At 44.0% G+C, this 19,343-nt stretch overlaps 1 protein-coding gene across 4 annotated transcripts in view; it reads right to left on the minus strand.

Moving 5' to 3' along the window:
- CAMK1D (calcium/calmodulin dependent protein kinase ID) overlaps positions 1-19,343 on the minus strand; it is a 278,957-nt gene that overhangs the window by 182,846 nt on the left and 76,768 nt on the right. The gene's annotated exons all lie outside the window — the stretch shown is intronic.

The following is a 19,343-nucleotide window of genomic DNA, read 5'->3' on the forward strand; positions in this document are numbered from 1 at the left end:
AGGGCTAAAATTTCACGCGTGCAGGATAGGATGATTTTCTTCATTTTCATAGAGAAATTGATGCAGGGAAGAACATTCAAAGCAAAAAAAAAAAGAATTTGTCATCAAATCAGGTTTAGCCTGATTTGAGAAACTTTCAGGCTGGACAGATTCTTTAAGTCTCTCATGTGGACTGGGAGTATGTGGCATACACGATGGTGATTGCAGAGAGAAAAGAAATAAAAGCTGCACTGTTCTTCAGCAGCTGTGGGTGAAGGGCTGTGCTTCCACTGACAGTGCTACATGCCACATTATTTTGGGGAGCATTAAGAAACAGAAAACCTTTCAAGCTTTTGTTTTGCCCATGAATAGCATGGGCTTCAGAAGGAAAAAACGGTCTTAATAATTCGAATTTCACATTTAGACAAAATGTGAATTGAAAGCTTACTGAAGTTGTCAGTAAAGACCCCTCATGCCTCCTTTAATGTGTTCACCTCCACAAGCAGCAGACAGCTTCACCAAGGCTTTCCCACGAAGCTCAGTGCAGGTCATAATCATAGAATCAACCAGTTTGGAAGACATCTCCAAGATCATCCAGTCCAACCTATCCCCCAGCCCTATCCAGTCACAACTAGACCATGGCACTAAGTGCCTCAAACAGGCTTCTCCTGAAGACCTCCCAGGGACAGTGACTCCACCACCTCCCTGGTCAGCCCATTCCAATGCCAATCACTCTCTCTGTGAGGAACTTCCTCCTAACATCCAGCCTATACTTTCTCCGTGGATTAGTAGCCATATAATCATTCTATAATCATTCTTAGAGGGCTCGAACACTTCAGGCCTCACACAAAAACATATTTTAAACAGGAGATGTTTAAAATCTCAATAGCATGGCCAAACTTCTCACTCTATAACTACCTGAAAGGAAGTTGTAGCAAGGTTGGTGTTAGTCTCCTCTCTCTAGTTACAAGTAATGGGACAAGAGGAACTGGCCTCAAGTTGCACCAGGGGAAGTTTAGACTTGATATCAGAAGAAAATTCTTCACTGAAAGTGTTGTCAAACACTGGAATAGGCTGCACAGGGAGGTGGTTGAATCACCATCCCTGAAGTGTTTAAAAGATGAATCAATGTGTTGCTGGGGAACGCAGTTTAGTATCAGACTTGGTAGAGTTAGGTAACAGTTAGACTTGATAGTCTTAAAGAGCCAATCAAAACAATTCTATCACTCTAAAAAGGGTGAAGATACACAGTAAGGTTATTTCTCTCAAGAGGTGGGTTATGGAGCAAACTCCAAATCTGATTGTTACAGAATTATGGCTATTAATCCCTGGAATGATTACAATGCAGCCGCTGGGCTTGGGAGACATTAGCCTCTCTAATTCAGGAGGTAGCAGCCTTCCAGAAGAGCCCCAGAATAGGCAGCTATTCTCTCTGCTGCAAAGGCTAGACTGGCACAGACAAATTCATCAGCTTCTTCAAAGTGGTAAAGCTAATAAAGACTGCCTCGAAATCAGGGAACCAAATATCTATTGAATTTGAAGGACCAAGATTTTTGCCCAGTTCAATATTTCTTCATTAACATTCATGTTAATATGCAGCTGGCCCACTTGATCCCACCACTGTTTGCAATTAGATGCTCCCAATCCAGAATTTGGTATAACACAAATTGCACTATTGATAAAAAAAAAAATAAAGCTCTCTCAATAACGAGGATCTGTCTTCTTGTGCTGTCTCTCTACATAACCCTCCACTGTTGCCAGCTCTCATTAGGTCTGGTCCTCTCATTTTAATTGCAAGCACTGTACGATAAGGGCTTCCAATTTGATTTTTCTGTGGTACAGAACGTGCAGTGAAGTTGCTCACAAGTGACAGAGAACAACATGCAAACATTAAGCATTTGAAAAATGAGTGGGCATCCAAAATAAAATGATTCTTTAGAGGATGACTGGCTACTGACTGGATGAATCCTGTCATTGTTCAAGTTAATAAAACAAATCTCCTGACAGGTGTTAGGTAATTTTTAGCAAAGTTACAAGGGCATCACTAAAGCTAATGTTATTAAAAGCTTTGATTAGTTATGAGAACAGGCACATACGTCTAAATCAAAGCTGCTAACTGAAGCTGGTGGGATAATTGATGTTCACAACTAGAAAAAAGAAGCCTTTATTTCCAAGAAAACTCTATAAAAGGAAAAAAGCACATATGCTAGAAGATGAGGTAATACATGTGAATTCTCACATGCCTTCTGGTCCATCCAAAACCGTGACCTCAGTTTATGCTCAGGCTCCAAAGAGGTGGCACGAGTGCTGATCATGTAGAGGACAGCATCTGGTTAGAGTGTGGTACTGTCTCACTGCACTTGGGCGATAAAAGGTGTCTGCTTTAATGTGTTTACTCTGGATGGGAAAGAGCCATGTTTTCTAGATGCTACTGCAGCAGAAATAACAGCACACATGAGAGAAAGCAATAACAGTAAAGAAATACATATAAAGTGGGCACTGCTTGAACCACTGGAAGCACAGAGAACTTTGTCCAGCATTTAGAGGAAGCTGATTCTCTTTGCTGTATTCACATGTGAACACTATTTCCTTCTTTTCAGATGGTTGCCTTTCTACCCTTGGTCAACCTCTATCCATCACAGAAACAAAGTCTCCTTCCTCACCTTTCCTAGGAACAGTCCCTGCTGTGAATATGCACACTGAGACCACAGTGGCTGCAGACCCTAAGCAGATCCTGGGTACACCCCAGTCCACTATCACCCTTCTGAGGCCTCTCCTACCTGCAGCATTCAGGAAGGCAAGCCTCAGGATGCTGATTGAGACTTCACACAGCACCATCCAACAACAATTCATAGACTGACAGAATAGTAGGTGTTGGAAAAGACCTCCAGAGATGAAGTCCAACCACCCCCACCCTGACCTAGGGCAAGCCGCACAGGAATGCATCCAGATGGGTCTAGAAAGTCTCTAGAGAAGGAGACTCCACAGACCTTTCTGGGCAGGCTGTTCCAGTGCTCTGTCACCCTTACAATAAAGAAGTTTTTCCTCACATTGAGAGGAAAGCATTCTGCAGACATAGAAACACAGAAATGTTTAGGTTGGAATGGACCTCAAGGATCATCCAGTTCCAACCCCCTGCCATAGGCAGGGACACCTCCCACTAGAACAAGTCGCTCAAGGCCTCATCCAATCTGGCCTTGAACATCTCCAGGGAGGGAACATCTATAACCTTCCTGGGCAATCTGTTCCAGGGGCTCACCACCCTCACTGTAAAGAGCTTCTTCTAACACATCTAGTTTAAACCTCCCTTCTTCCAGTTTAAACCCATTACCCCTTGTCCTGTCATTACAAGACCTTGTAAATAGTCCCTTCTCAGCCCCCTTCAGATACTGGAAGGCTACTACAAGGTCTCTGAAGTCTGCTCTGTTGAACTCCAGAGCAGTGAGCTTGCTTTGCAACCTCTTTGACGCCCTGAGAATCTTAAAATCTACCATTTCACGGTAGCCGCAGCCAAGGCTGAGCCAGGGAGAGACTTCTCCCTGTACCAAATGCCACACCACCTTCAGTCTGCCTGACCTGCTCCCCCTCCCCAGGGGATAATCTTCCTGTATTCTTACAGTAACCACTATGATATCCAATATCTGTAGCCTTAGGGGCAGCAGCATGCTAATTGCAGGGAGAAATAAAAGCACCTCAGCAAAGCCCACTTGTGATTACTAGACATTTGCAGCTGCAGAAAGCTGAACTTCTCCCACAGTGATGCACATCTGAAAGATGAACACAGAGGAACACATTGCAGAGAGACAGAGACATACATGATTCTGAGAATCACTCATCTAGCAAGCATAGTTATTCTCAGCCAAGCTGTCTGACAACCCTCAGTTTTATGCTCTTCTGAAGGGGCTGTTTGCCATCAGCATTTAGGTCTGTTTGCTCCACTCTGGAAAGATGGGGAGAGCTGCAATACTTGTTTCAGGGAAAAAAAAAAAAACCTAAACAGATGATTTCAGAGGTGTCTTTTGATTTGATGGATTTCATCTGAAGCTCACTAGTAGGTACAAGCTCACCTGTCTGCAGCTATGTGCTAATGTCTAACATGCTGGATCAATTAGCCATACAGCTGTAAAACTGAGGGATCAATTTGGCTCTAGCTACCTTTAAGCCATTTTTAGACTAAACAACTTTCAGTCAACCTCAGACAAGGAGAATTTAACCAAAGGCAAATTCACATCAGTGTACTTGCTTATCCTTAATGACATGATTCTTCAGCAAAGACCTATTACACTCAAATACAGAGGGATAAGCATGATGAAGTAACATTAATTTGTACTAATATAATCAGTTACTTCTCAATAAATGTGAAAAGATTAAGAGAATCACATTGGTTTGTTCAGTTGGCAGATGGAAACTACTGCTTCCTCTCACATCTCCAAAAAAATTATAGCAGCTACACAGCTTCCTAAACCCATTTCCCTTGATTCAAACAGACAAACTAAATAATTAAGTAGAATTAGAAACAACATCAGATTTGAGCAGAATAAGGAATTAGAGGTGTTCTGTGTATAAGCCACATCTGCTCTGATTTTAGGATACCCATGACATCCAAAAGCCAAACCCATAGGTAAGAGTGCACATGGTCTATTCTGAGATACATTCTTGTATAAAGGAACAAAACTAAAGAGAAAGAAAATGAGCAACTCTAAGGCACAAGCTGAAGGAGAGGCAAACCCTCTGCATTTGCAGAGTTTCTGCACTTGTGATGCACATGTGCTATAGCAACAGGATTTCAGAAAACAAATGCCATATCCTGAGGTTGTCTGGACTAACTGAAGATTGGTCTAAGGAGCCAGAACTAAGAAAACACTAAATAAGCAAGCAATATACATGCAAAACCCAAAACGAACAGAGAAGGAATTGAAATCATCAACTCTGCTCTTCTGTGTGCACCCACTTCAGAAACAGCTATTCAAAGAAGCAATAGCTGTATTTGAGTTTCTGCATTCTAGTGAAAAATCACAGAAGCAACTTCTCCAAAATAATAAAAGTCCCTCATTCATATGAAAGATACCATAAGGTCCACAATGCACCTGTAGAGAGGTGATGAGGAAAGAAGACATATACATGATAAGCATATGTGTACATGAGAATGAAGGAAGAAGTAAGGAGCTGCAGATGAGGAATCCCAGATGTGGCAAACACACCCCAAAAGGATGACTCACTCTCAGGAACAGCATCTAGGTGAACAAACAGGCTCTAGTCCATAAAGCCAGAAAGAAAACTCACAAACCACTTGATCTTCCAATGCAGAAGATCACCTCCACAGAGCTCAGCAATAATCATTCATTAATCAATAAAGATAGAAAGACCATGAAGATGGTCTATACAGCTGGACATCAGATCTCCTCCTTGAATTAACACCATACAGAAGAAGCATGTGTCTCTCAGGGCATGTCTTATCCAACACTTTACTTATTTTGTGTCTAGTGATGAATGACTATGTCAAAAACTGTATTACGCTTTTGGATGTGTCTAGCTCCAGAATTGCAAGAGATTTTCTGGGACATGTATCTGACAGGCCAAAGAGTCCTCTATTATTCCCTGCACACCTCTGAAAAACTCTCAGCAAGCCTTCCAGGTCTAGACTTTAGTTAGGTAACAAAGAAGTTCAATTAACTTTTAAAACTCTTTTATTATTCCTTATTGGAATAGACCCTGTATGCCACACCCTGCAAACAGGGCATAAAGGCACAGGTAACAACACTGTCCCATCCCTACGCTTACTTCTTTCTGCTGCAAGACTCACAAGGGCTCAGCACCAAGCCAAGCACTCAGACAATGTTTACGAGCCTATCACAGCACTGGTAAGAGGAAGCAGCAGCTTCCTGCTGCCTCTGCAAGAACTCTTAAACCTCTTTTGGCAGCTGTAAAAATCCATTTTCTTTGCCTGCTTAATCCTCAGTCTGTTTGTAGAGACCCCCTACAGAGATTGCAACTTGTCCTCCTGGAGATGCCAGCTTTGCCTTGTGGACATTCCCATCCTGAAACAAATTTGACTGACACCTGTAACATAGTCACATGGTTTCTAGTCACATAATACTAAATGTAAATTGATGACCTACACTAAGACAGCCTAGCAGGCCAGTAATTTAGAAGACTGCAAAGCTATACATTGAAGGCAAAGGGAAACATCTAAGTATTGGGTTGAGCTGAAGATCACAGGACGTTAGGGGCTGGCAGGGACCCAAGGAGATCATCAAGTCCAACCCCCCCTGCCAGAGCAGGACAATACTAACTAACAGAAATCACACAGGAACACATCCAGACAGGCCTTGGAAGTCTCCACAGAAGGAGACTCCACAACTCTCTGGGAAGTCTATTCCAGTGCTCTGTGTCCCTTACAGTAAAGAAGCTCCCCTTTGTGTTGCGGTGGAACCTCTTGTGCTGCAACTTACACCCACTGCTCCTTGTCCTATCACAGGGAGCAAGTGAGCAGAGCCTGTCCCCATCCTCTTGGCCAGCCTTTAGATACTTAAAAACATTTATCAAATCCTCTTTAAGTCTTCTCTTCTCCAGACTAAACAGCCCCAGGTCCCTCAGCCTCTCCTCATAAGCCATGTCCTCCAGACCCCCAATCATCCTCATAGCCCTCCACTGGACCCTCTCCAGCAGATCCCTGTGCCTCTTAAACTGGGGAGCCCAAAACTAAACACAGTATTCAAGATTCATGTCTTAGCACCTCCTTTCTCCCAAAGCCTACAAAACAGCTCAGGACATGTTCATCCTATGCAGACACAAGTGCAGATTCAGATAAAACTCCACAATTTTTCACCCTTGCCTCAAGTCTTCCATGTGTAAAATGGGACACCAAAGACTGTCTCATCAGGAGTCAAGCAGAAATGGAGACTACTACTTATCACTCCATTCAAGCAGTTTGTCCTTCTCACGGCTCATCTTCATCATTTATCTGTTTTCTTGACTGAGTGCTTTTGTTAAAGGCTTGATTATAGGATAATCTGAAATGAGTGCATTAATCTCACATTATGCCTAACTGCATTAGCTTCAGATGTATCCTGTAAGTATGATTTACATTTTGAAAGATGTCTGAGACTCTTCTCTATTGTCTCCTTTAATAAGATCCAATCTCAGAGACCTTTTTCTTACTACTTAGTCCACTGTGAATTTTCTTCCTCTGGGAGATAGTGAATTTCTAGGAATGCTCCCAAGGCATCAAAGTTAACAATAAGATGGCATCAAATCAATAAAACACTAAGTAAAACAATTGTAATTGGTAGCACTTGGATTTGGCTCAGGGGGGACCTCACTGCTACCTAAAACTACCTGAAGGGAGGCTGTAGCCAGGTGGGGGTTGGTCTCTTCTCCCAGGCAACCAGCAAGAGAACAAGGGGACACAGTCTCAAGTTGTGCCGGGGGAGGCATAGGCTGGATGTTAGGAGGAAGTTCTTGCAGAGAGAGTGATTGGCATTGGAATGGGCTGCCCAGGGAGGTGGTGGAGTTGCCGTCCTTGGAGGCATTCAAGAGAAGACTGGATGAGGCACTTAGTGCCATGGTCTGGTTGACTGGCTACGGCTGGGTGCTAGGTTGGACTGGATGATCTTGGAGGTCTCCTCCAACCTAGTTGATTCTATTCTATTTTCTCTTTTTTCCCCTCCTCCTCTTCAAGGCACTTTGCAAAATAACACAAATATTGTTCTCCTTAAATGATGGCAAAAACAGAGGTGAAGACAAACCAAACATTTCACATTAGTACCAGAGCCTACACTAAATCCCAAAGGCTGCAGAACCATGAGCCTCCATGAGAAGGGAAGATAGGTTCATATCTAAGGTGATGAAGCCGCAGAACAAAAACAATAATAGACAGACACCAGTATCAGCTTTTCTAGCCTTTAGCTTTCTCAACACATTATTTCTTTAAGCTATTCAATAGCTCTTAATAGGTGACAGACTCTTCAAGCCATTAAAATTATGTAACTTCCAAATCTGTCAGATTGAAGTATTGTTCTTCCCACCACTCCATTACTTTTAGTAACTACTTCCAAACCAGCTACCTATGTGGGAGCAATCAAGTTCAGTCAAATGCCTCATCCAATACACTCCTGCAGAAAGATTAAGTCAGTATGATATATTGGGTGGCTACTGGTGACTTGTGAGATCTTGACTAATTTTATACTGTAGAAGCCACAAACTGATGAAGTCCTCTCAATCCTCATTCAGAGAAATTAACAGACAGTATTCAGAACATATCAGACCTCAGCCATTTCCTCCAAAGGGTAAATAGAGAAAATACACACTGTACGGCACAGAAATCCAGATCTCAATGTCCACCTAGTAGACCAAGACTTCTCTACACCGTGTGTAGATAGTCATAGAATCATACAATCAACCAGGTTGGAAGAGACCTCCAACATCATCCAGGCCAACCTATCCCCCAGCCCTATGCAGTCAACTAGACCATGGCACTAAGTGCCTCAGCCAGGCTTTGCTTGAACATCTCCAGGGACGGTGACTCCACCACTTCCCTGGGCAGCCCATTCCAATGCCAATCACTCTCTCTGGGAAGAACTTCCTCCTAACATCCAGCCTATACTTCCTCTGGCACAACTTGAGACTGTGTCCCCTTGTTCTCTTGCTGGTTGCCTGGGAGAAGAGACTGACCCCCACCTGGCTACAGCCTCTCTTCAGGTAGTTGTAGACAGCAGTGAGGTCACCCCTGAGCCTCCTCTTCTCCAGGCTAAATAACCCCAGCTCCCTCAGCCTCTCCTCATAGGGTTTGTGTTCCAGGCCTTTCACCAGCTTTGTTGCCCTTCTCTGGACACATTCCAGCACCTCAACATCTCTCTTGAATTGAGGAGCCCAGAACTGGACACAGTACTCCAGGTGTAAATAGTGCAAATCACAAAGCGTTTTTAATAACCAGGGATGCCACCAGCAGCCACAAAAACCTACACAACCATCAAACAAGCACAAGAGACATGCTGACAGCTCCAAGAGGAACAACTCTATTTCACAACCCTTATCTCACTGTAATTAATTCTGGAGAAAGCTATCGTTCCCTGTCACACTTCCACACAGCTCCAGTCTCAGAGAACACAACCTCGGGTGCCTGCCAAAGAAAGACGTAAAATAAGCTCTCTCAGGTCGAATTCCTTGTAACACATGGTGTGATTACATAGGAAAGATGCCATGGTCTGATTGTCTTGAGTTGTTTCAGCTGTTCAACCATTTTTTGCTGTTGGCTAGATGCTGCCAAATCAACATCAACCCACATGAGATCACTTTGCTCAAAGCTAGTAAACAGATTAAGAGCAAAGCAAGTCATACTCACAGATCTCCCTGCCACAACTTTGATTTCCACGTTAGATTCTGCATCACTCTGCTTCTGGGTTGGTTTATTTCTGGTTGTCTGGGGGTTTGTTTTTTTGGTTGGTTGGTTTGGTTTTGGTTTTTTTTTTTTTACTTAGCTCAGCCATGCACTGTAAAAATCTGGAAGGAAAATCTAGAGTCCCACTGCAAGCATTAGACCATGTTCACCAATTATTAACTTTTTTTTTCAGTTGACCATAATTTTCTGATGAGTGGAGCAGATCTGTAAGGCTCTCACTCCCCAGAGGGCCATAGCTCCTATGAACCATATATTTGGCATGAAAATGAGCTTTCACTTATTATGTCGTTAATTTCACTTCACCTCTTCATCAGGTATGTTGTGACCCCTGACAGTGATTAGTCTGTTTCAGGAGCTCAAAAATGTCTTAAAGGTTGCAAAAGTCAGGGTTTTTTGGTTTGTTTCTCTTTCTTTGAATGGTGTAAGAACTATTTCAAGAGGTGCAATGCTGGAAGCTGGTGGAAGGAAGACAAAAACAGGAAGGAAGATAACAGCACAACTCTGAATGGTCACACGCTACATGAGATATGCACAAAGTCCTGTGCCATCACAGCCACAATCATCCATCCTCCCAAATAAGGCTCCAGTAAAGATCTGGATGCCCAAACCTGGAATCTCCTAATGTTACCAATTTCCTTAGAAATCTAGGTGGTTAATTTAATCCTGGTCTTTCTTTCACACACATGGACAGACACAGGCACAAATCAGAAGCAACTCCCTCAAATGAATATTTATGGCTGAAGAAAATACCAGTATTTCTCCATTACTGGTGATACACACAATGAAAACATGAAGCACAGCTGCAGAGGCTGAAGCAAAGATGTCTCCTTTTCACTCCTCTTCTACCAAGCAGTAGCTTGCATGGGACTGAACAAGGCTTACAAAGAGATAAGCAACAACCTGGAGCCTGAGAAGAAGTTATGACCTGTTTTAAAAGCACCATCTGTAGGTACAGGGACTGCCTATCAGTAAGCACATCTTGGCTGTGCAGAAGCAAAGGAACTCAACATTAACCTGGCAGCCAACAACCCCTTTTATTTTATACTCTCTTAGGCAGCAAACAAGTGCAAGTGTGAGCATCCAGCTCCTTTAACTTATCTTCAACAGATTGCCCTGTCAGAATTAGCAAAGCACTCAGGGCTGCATGCAGCCAAGCCCCTAGGAATGCCAAGCAAACCAGATAAAAGGGCTGTATGGGGCAACAACTTCTCTTCTGCAGATAAAGAGTACAGAGGGGAAAAAACAGGTGCTGGGCACCCTTTTCCTCCTATTTCCTTTAAGCAGCCATGGACCAGAGAATGGAATTTGGGTTTTTTTATACAACCTGATGTAAATAAATCAGAAGCCAATATGTTTTCATACAGTATCTATGGTATGAAATAGCCCTCCTGGCCAACATTCAGGCCTTATCAGTTTGGCAGAGCCATTTGATATACTTGGGACATGTGTTCTGGCTGAAGTATGCAATGAGATGCTGATACTTCACTCTGTCCCAATGTGCAAAACATTCTCCTTACCTCTGACACTCCACTAATGTCATCCTCTTGATGACAGATATTTGTCCAGTTGCCCCAGATAAAAAAAAAGTCCCATTTTTTCCAACACATCTCTCCAGTAAATTCATTGGGAAAATAAATTATTAAAAACCCAAACCAAAACCCAACCAACCAAATACGTAATCACGAAAAATTTTGTTAGATAACAATAATTTTGAGAAATGGTAAGGTAAGACATTGGCCAGGAGATTTGTAACCCATAACCTAGTTCTGGTTCTTTCTTGTTTTGCTGAGTGATTTTGGACCTCCATCTGCAGAACATGCATCAATGTTTCTATAAATATATTAATGGCAAGAGCAGGGGCAAGGACAACCTCCAGTCCTTATTAGAGAGAGGAATATAGTGACAAAGGATGAGGAAAAGGCAGAGGTGCTTAACACCTTCTTTGCCTCAATCATCAATAGTGGGACAGGCTGTCTCCAGGACAGCTGGACTCCTGAAGTGGCAGATGGAGTCAGAGACCAGTAGAGTCTCCCTCTAACCCATGAGGAAGAAGTAAGGGACCTGCTGAGACACTTGGATCCTCACAAGTCCATGGGACCAGATGGGATCCATCCTATGGTGCTGAGAGAGCTGGCAGCTGAGCTGGCCAAGCCACTCTCCATCATTTATCAACAGTCCTGGCTCACTGGAGAGGTCCCTAATGACTGGAAGCTGGCCAATGTGACACACATCTACACAAAGGATCGAAAGGAGGAACCAGAAAACTACAGACCTGTGAGCCTGACCTCAACGCCAGGCAAGGGCATGGAACAGGTAATCTTGGGTGCCATCACAAAGCACCTACAGGATGGCCAAGGAATCAGGCCCAGTCAGCATGGGTTTAGGAAGGGCAGGTACTGTCTCACCAACCTGATCTCCTTTTATGATCAGGTTACCTGCCTGGTGAATGTGGGGAAGGCTGTGGATGTAGGCTACCTGGACTTCAGCAAAGCCTTTGACACTGTCTGCCACAAGAAGCTCCTAGCCAAGCTGGCAGCTCATGGTTTGGACAGATTCACTCTGTGCTGGGTCAAGAACTGCCTGAAGGCTGGGCCCAGAGAGTGGTGGTGAATGGTGCCACACCCAGTTGGTAGCTGTGACTAGTGGTGTTCCCCAAGGATCAGTGCTGGGCCCAGTCCTGTCCAACATCATTACTGATGATCTGGACGAGGCGATTGAGTCTAGCATCAGTAAGTTTGCAGATGACATCAAGCTAGGAGCAGGTATTCATCTGGTAGCTGAGCCCTGCAGAGGGACCTGGACAGGCTGGATGGGTGGGCAGAAGCCAATGGGATGAGATTGAACAAGGCCAAGTGCAGGGTTTTGCACTTTGGCCACAACAACCCCAAGCAGCACTACAGGCTGGGGACTGAGTGGCTGGAGAGCAGCCAGGAAGAAAGGGACCTGGGGGTGCTGGTGGATAGCAGGCTGAAGATGAGCCAGCAACGTGCCCAGGTGTCCAAGAGAGCCAATGGTATCCTGGCCTGCATCAGGAACAGTGTGGCCAGTAGGACAAGGGAGGTTATTCTTCCCCTGTACTCAACACTGGGCAGGTCACACCTTGAGTCCTTTGTCCAGTTCTGGGCTCCTCAATTCAAGAGATGTTGAAGTGCTGGAACGTGTCCGGAGAAGGGCAACAAAGCTGGTGAGGGGCCTGGAACACAGCCCTGTGACGAGAGGCTGAGGCAGATGGGGTTATTTAGCTTAAAGAAGTGAAGGCTCAGGGGTGACCTCATTGCTGTCTACAACTACCTGAAGGGAGGCTGTAGCCAGGTGGGGGTTGGTCTCTTCTCCCAGGCAACCAGCAAGAGAACAAGCAGACACAGTCTCAAGTTGTGCTGGGGGAGGTCTAGGCTGGATGTTAGGAGGAAGTTCTTCCCAGAGAGAGTGATTGGCATTGGAATGGGCTGCCCAGGGAGGTGGTGGAGTCATCATCCCTGGAGGTGTTCAAGCGAAGCCTGGATGAGGCACTTAGTGCCATGGTCTAGTCAACTGGATAGGGCTGGGTGCAGGGTTCGACTGGATGATGCAGAAGGTATCTTCCAGCCTGGTTGATTCTATGATTCTATGATAAATGAACAGTTTCCTTTACAAATCTCTTGAAGATGAGGGAATGAAAAGACCTGGATAAGAGCAGTGTTATTATTATTTTTGCACTGAACTTCCCTGTTTTCCTTGATCTGAAACACTTTTTATTCAAAAGTCATTATGCAATATGACTTGGAGGGCAGCACTGTGTGAGCCTGTCTGCAGGATATAGCCTAAAGGCACAATATCAGAGATGAACTTGTAAAAGAAAGAGCAGTTTCTAAGGGGATATAAGTACAACAGAGAGATGAAATTTGTTTAAAAACAACCCATTGCCTTGTAGCTGAGAACATCTGCTGGAAATGATCACAATATTACAGGATGGGGACTGGGGTTTTTTTGGTCATAAAAACATTAATAATCATGCATTCCCCCTTTTTACTGGGAACGGGTGGATGTTTAACACTTAAGGATAACTGGCCTGAAGTTTTAAATCACCATGTTGGGAAGTGAAGGATGGTCTTGTGGTTGGAAGACTGAACTCAAGAGACCCAGCTGGCTCCAAATCCCACTGGTGCTACAGGCTACTGGCAGGACCTCAGCACTTCCAGCAAACATCTACCTAAAAATGGAGGTTTAGAAGAGATTCACTACTCTTACTACTAAGCACTTAAAAGAGTTTTCCACCCTACAGGACTTAGGCCACTTAGGGACAAACTTGTCCTTCACATGACCCCAATTAGATCACTAGATTTATGGATAAATTTGTCTTTACCTTCCTACAATGCTTCTGTGTGCCATAGAAGTCTGGTTTCCCTGAAGGTTACTGACTAGATCCTCCCCTGGGACTGCAAAACTTTTACTCAACACAGTCACAAACACCCATTTCTCCCTCTCCACATGACACTTCTTCCTCTTGCATGGCCCAGAACACTGGCTGCTACTGCTTGTCCCTAGTGGTCTCTCACATCATTTTCCACATGGGTCAATGAAGAACTGAATTCTGCAGAAACCCATAGTGCTAAATTCCAACCCCTACAAGCACATTTCCCATCAGGAGCCATGCTGGGACACAGGCAAGGATTCCTCTCCTTGACCCTGGGGTGGTGACTGCTACAAAAGCAGCTCATAAAAGTTCCATCATCACCCTGTCGCACACAAAGCAAGCATTTGACATGGCTTTGCAGCTATTAAATAACAGCTTGCACCCTCCTGATCTGCGCAGAAAATGCCACTTTGGTGACACCCAACTCTGCAGAAGTGTCCATTCAAGCTCAAAGCTTGACCCAAAGCTCAAAGCAGAGAAATACCAGAGCACAAGGCTCCTCAGTGCAGAGTGGCTCCTTACTACCAGACAACCAAACTGTAGCAACTCCAAGCATCCCTCAGCTTGCTACATCCATGCAAAGCAGATGAAATTTGCTATTAAAAGTACAGGTCTCCAGACCACTACAGGCCTTTTATCACAAAAACTGTGGCTAGGGCAGAGCAGGGCTTTGCTTCCTTCTCAGAAGCCACATCTCAGGACTGGTGAGGCTGTCACATCTGCCTGCCATGGCAAAGCACTCGCTGTGTTTAAGTGATGGTTTTGGCTCCTGTCAGTCTTCCCCTTTAAAGGCAGCATTTCTCCATCACTGCAACATCCCAGTCCTGAAACACAATTACAATAACTTTCATATAAAGGCCCATGTGTGGGGTGGTTTCTTCAATCCTCTTGAGGAAGGAAGTTCAGCTGGAGCCAAAAGCTCAGTCCCAAACAGAACTGCCACACACCACTAAGCCACAGAGTGAAAACAAACAGACTAACGTCAGAGCTGCACTCAGCAAAGGCTCTAACAGTCAAAAGCTACACTATCCTATGGGGTTCGAGCCACACAGTTATTCAGACCCAATGCAGGCATTCAGGTAAGACAAAGGGGAACTGAGTCTTGTATTGAGGCTATTACTGCAAAAAGAGGCATGCCTGCATGCCTCTTTTGCTGGGTAGATACAGGCTGTGCAAGGAGAAAGGTTATAGGAGGGCTTGCAAACCTGGTGATCAGACCTAGTCTGCCTCACCTGCAGCATAAGACAGCTCAGGAGCATCCAAATGAATCTGCAAATGAGGCTGTGAGGGCTATCTAATCATTATCAAAGAGCAGGACCGGAGCTCAGGTCAAGGCTCAGCAGAGACAAATATCTCCTCCACAACATCCTGCTGCAGAGTTGCTTCAGCGAGGAAGAAATCAACACAAAAAAAAAATCTCAATTACTCAATTGAATGTGGAAAAAGCTTTGATATCCTGAACCTTAAGACTGGCAAAACCTTTGTCATATTGTTTCTGCCACCAGGCATGCAAAAAGGAGCCACCACCAAAACTGAGTATTCTGATCCGTGCACATAAACAAGTAGCCTTGAGGTAAATCTTACAAAGAGCTTCAGACTATTGGAAATACTCAGATGAATTAAAGGCTAAGATTGAGCAGGCTGCCCAGAGAGGCTGGGCAGTCTCCAACCATTAAGATCCAAATGGACTGGGTCCTAAGTGACCTAATCTCAGAAAGGACCCTCATGTGAGCAGAAGGTTGGATGAGAGACCTCCTGAGGTCCCCTTCCAACTATTTCATCCTTGATACTAATACACAGGTCGGGATTCAGTTTGCAAGTGCAAACATCTAAAGCTGAGCATCTAATCTATGCCATGGAAAGGGATATTCCACTCTATTTTGAGGAAGGATAGAGGAATTAACCATAGCAAGTACCTCTCTGTCCTACGGGCAGAATTCCAGGCCAGCTGTCGGCTGCAGGCCATTAGCAGTTTCAGGTCAGCTGGGGCTGATAACCTGAACTGGCTCACAGGTGTGTCTAAGACCACAAACATTACACAGTATAAAGGGGGAAGTTTGCCCAGCACTGGACTTCCTGCCTGAGTTTCTCCTCCTGAGGACTGCCTTCCCATTTACTGTGAATGCTATGCCTTTGCTGGGCTGATGATAGCTTTTGTATACTTTAAACTAGTATTAGTTTGGCTGTTTCATTAGATCTGTTTTCATTTCACTTCGTGTGTCACATCTCCTTTTCCTGATTTCCCTTCTCTATTGGGGAAGGGTCATCAGGAGATAGGCAACTGCTGGAGTTTAGCCTCAGATATGGATTAAATGTAGACTCTCCTCCCACTGACCATATAAATGTGACAGCTGAGATGTCTACAGCAGAGGAGTGAACACCACCAGACCACTCGCACTACCAGTAAGAGACCAATATTCAAATTCCTGACTTTGAGTGATTCACACCCAAACTTCTCTGGGGAGCTTTCCAATCACCACAAAAGCAGTGCTCTGACAGCAGAGCTCTTCATCTCTCATCCAAAAACTCAGACGCTGAGCACTGGACACAGCTCACCTGGCAACTTGGAGGAATCAATGCTGATCCTGGTTCCTGATCTGCAGATTATCTTTCTTTGTTTGATTTGACTTGAACCCAGCGACTGTCTCATGCAAAGAACAAACAGATTTGCTCCATCTCTATTATACTTGGCTTATTATTTATGGACTGACTTTGCTTTTCCTCACATCAATAGCTGCCACTCACATGAGCAGCTCCTTTGAAAGGGGGATTTACATGAGAATCAGCTTACCAGGGCTGCGAGCCTAAATAACCCATCCGACAGCCCAGAAACAGTCTCAGGAGCGCCGTGAAGAACCACAAGTCTGCAGAAATAAATGAATCATTATAGTGTGTGGCAGCTACTGGGACACAGGGTAGCAGAGAGAGGTCTGGGACACACAGCTTCTTCATCTGCTTTTGCTATTGGATTACTCTGCAACTTAGCATTTGTTTATCCACCTTCTGCCACAAGACTTTTGGAGCAGGGACAGTCTCATACTATGAAGCTGAAGAAATAAAGATAAATAAAGCAAGATTCCAAAATGAAAAATAAAAGCAAAGCAAGCAATATCCTCAACAGGGCTCTGCTCAGCTCCTGCTGACAGCTTCACAAGATGAGTTGGCAAGATAAGAATCCAAGTTTTGCTCTTTAAAGTCCCACATTTCTGTATCGACAGTATTTCCTAAACAACTGACACTACCAATTCCCTACTGCAACATAACAACTATGAACTGCAAGCTGAAAATCATCTGCCCATACAAATGCTATGGATCTTCTCTTACCTTTTCCCTCCCCCTTCACTGTTCAAATGTTTGTTCATCAGGCTTCATCACCAAAAGCTGGAAGCATGCCATGCATTCTAATATTCTATAGAGTACTGCATTTATTTGCAGTTATATTCTACAGTTAAAACAAAAACTTTGCCTCAATAAATCTTCCTGCAGTGAAATTTTATGTATTCTGGCTAGCTCTTTACTGAAGAATTTTGGTCATAAATTATTGTCACTTGCAGCCCAGCCTTTGTAATTTTCATAATGCCAAAGAAAAAATAAAATCCTTCACAATCTGCTCACCTTTCCCCTGCACTTGGCAGCCAACAGGTATTGAGAACAGCTGCTATGCAAGCTCCTCAGTTTAAATGGTAACACCTGAGCCCCAGGTTTGAGGGCAACCTTTTATACTTCTATATAGAAAACATACTGAACATCACCAAGGTATCAACATTGCAAGTCTCAAGCCAAAGAGGACTTCTGATCTACTCTTAGGTCCACATTAAAGCTTCAGGCTTAGTCAAAGGTGTAAGTCACAAGTTGTTTAAAATGGCTGCTATAGCCCATCAGTCACTGAGGTTCCATGTACCATCCCAGGTACCACCTACACTGTGAGACACAAAGCAAGCATTTCCTATCATGGAAGAGGAGAAGGGGAGAGGAAGCAATGACAGCTCCCAGCTCTAGCAGTAAAGACATTTTTATGCTGAGGTCTGAAGATCAAATATACTGATAGCACATGAACATGCCCCTAGATCTGCATTCAGAGGCTTATTTTTAAAGGCATTCATCTAGGCACCAGTAAACATTGCATCTGCACCTCCAGGATCTATAGCTGGGCAAAGGGAGGGTAACTATAAGGGTCTGTTTGCCTCAGATGGGTCTTTTGGCAAATTGGGAGAAGACATGATTTAAAAACTATCCTGGGGAGCTAAGTCTTCAAAACTGTAAACATTTAACTGTTCAATAATAACAAATGCTTTCTACAATAGTGTAACTGTAAATTTGTGCACTTCCCAAGAAATAAAAAAGGCATATTTTTGTAGCCAGCTGGCTGGAGCTGAGAAATGAAATGTTTTTGCTGACCACTGGGCAATGAAACACAGAGCAGATCAAAACACTCTAGCTGTTTGGGTGTGCCCTCATTGGAAATGCTTTTCCAATTGTAGTGTTTAAGAAAACTAGAAGGGGTTGTGTTAAACTCATGCAAAGTGATGACTGACACATTTTCATATCCTCTAATTTCCTTCCTTCAAAGCTTCCCTCATTTATGTCTCAAAAACAACAGCCAGCTTGAAAAAACAATCAAAACACAAAGCAACAAAGAAGCAAAACCCAAATAAACACTAAGCCTTTCTAGAACTACTTCTAGTACTACTTATTTTCTCCATTATCTATGTCCAGTTTTCCTTCTTGGACCTTCCTACATAGGAGTTGCCTCTTCCTCTACAAAAAACAATTATTAATTTGCTGTCTTTGCCTTTAAAATCTTGGCTTGGCAGTAAGAAAAGCCAGACCCTGATAACAGCAACTAATCAGAATAAAACACACTGCTAAACCATATAGGCTATATATAGGGAATGTTACCTACCCAAGGAGAGATGAAAGGCTGAAATGTAGCTCAAATCATACCACTGACAAAAAAAAGTAATTTTTGCTCTTCTTGAGCACATTCCTATGGGTCTCAAAGTATTTTGGGGGAAAAAAAACAAAAGTCAACAAGAAGCTTAGAAAAGTGAAGTGACTTCACAGTATCACAGTATCATCAGGGTTGGAAGAGACCTCACAGATCAGCAAGTCCAACCCTTTACCACAGAGCTCAAGGCTAGACCATGGCACCAAGTGCCACGTCCAATCCTGCCTTGAACAGCCCCAGGGACGGCGACTCCACCACCTCCCTGGGCAGCCCATTCCAGTGTCCAATGACTCTCTCAGTGAAGAACTTTCTCCTCACCTCAAGCCTAAATCTCCCCTGGCACAGCCTGAGGCTGTGTCCTCTCGTTCTGGTGCTGGCCACCTGAGAAAAGAGAGCAACAGGAGGTCAAGGTCCCACTGCAGAGCCCTTCTGCCCTCCTACCCAGCCACATCTGCCCCCAGCTTAGTGTCATCTGCAAACTTGCTGATGACTGACTCCATGCCCTCATCCAGATCATCTATGACGATGTTAAAGAGGATGGGGCCTTCATTGAGATCAATTCTGGGACCAGCACTCAGGGTTTACTAACGCTGCCTTTGACCATGGCTGCCTTTCAGAAAGCA

This window comes from Pogoniulus pusillus, chromosome 4 (assembly GCF_015220805.1).
Source record: "Pogoniulus pusillus isolate bPogPus1 chromosome 4, bPogPus1.pri, whole genome shotgun sequence".
NCBI lineage: Eukaryota > Metazoa > Chordata > Aves > Piciformes > Lybiidae > Pogoniulus > Pogoniulus pusillus.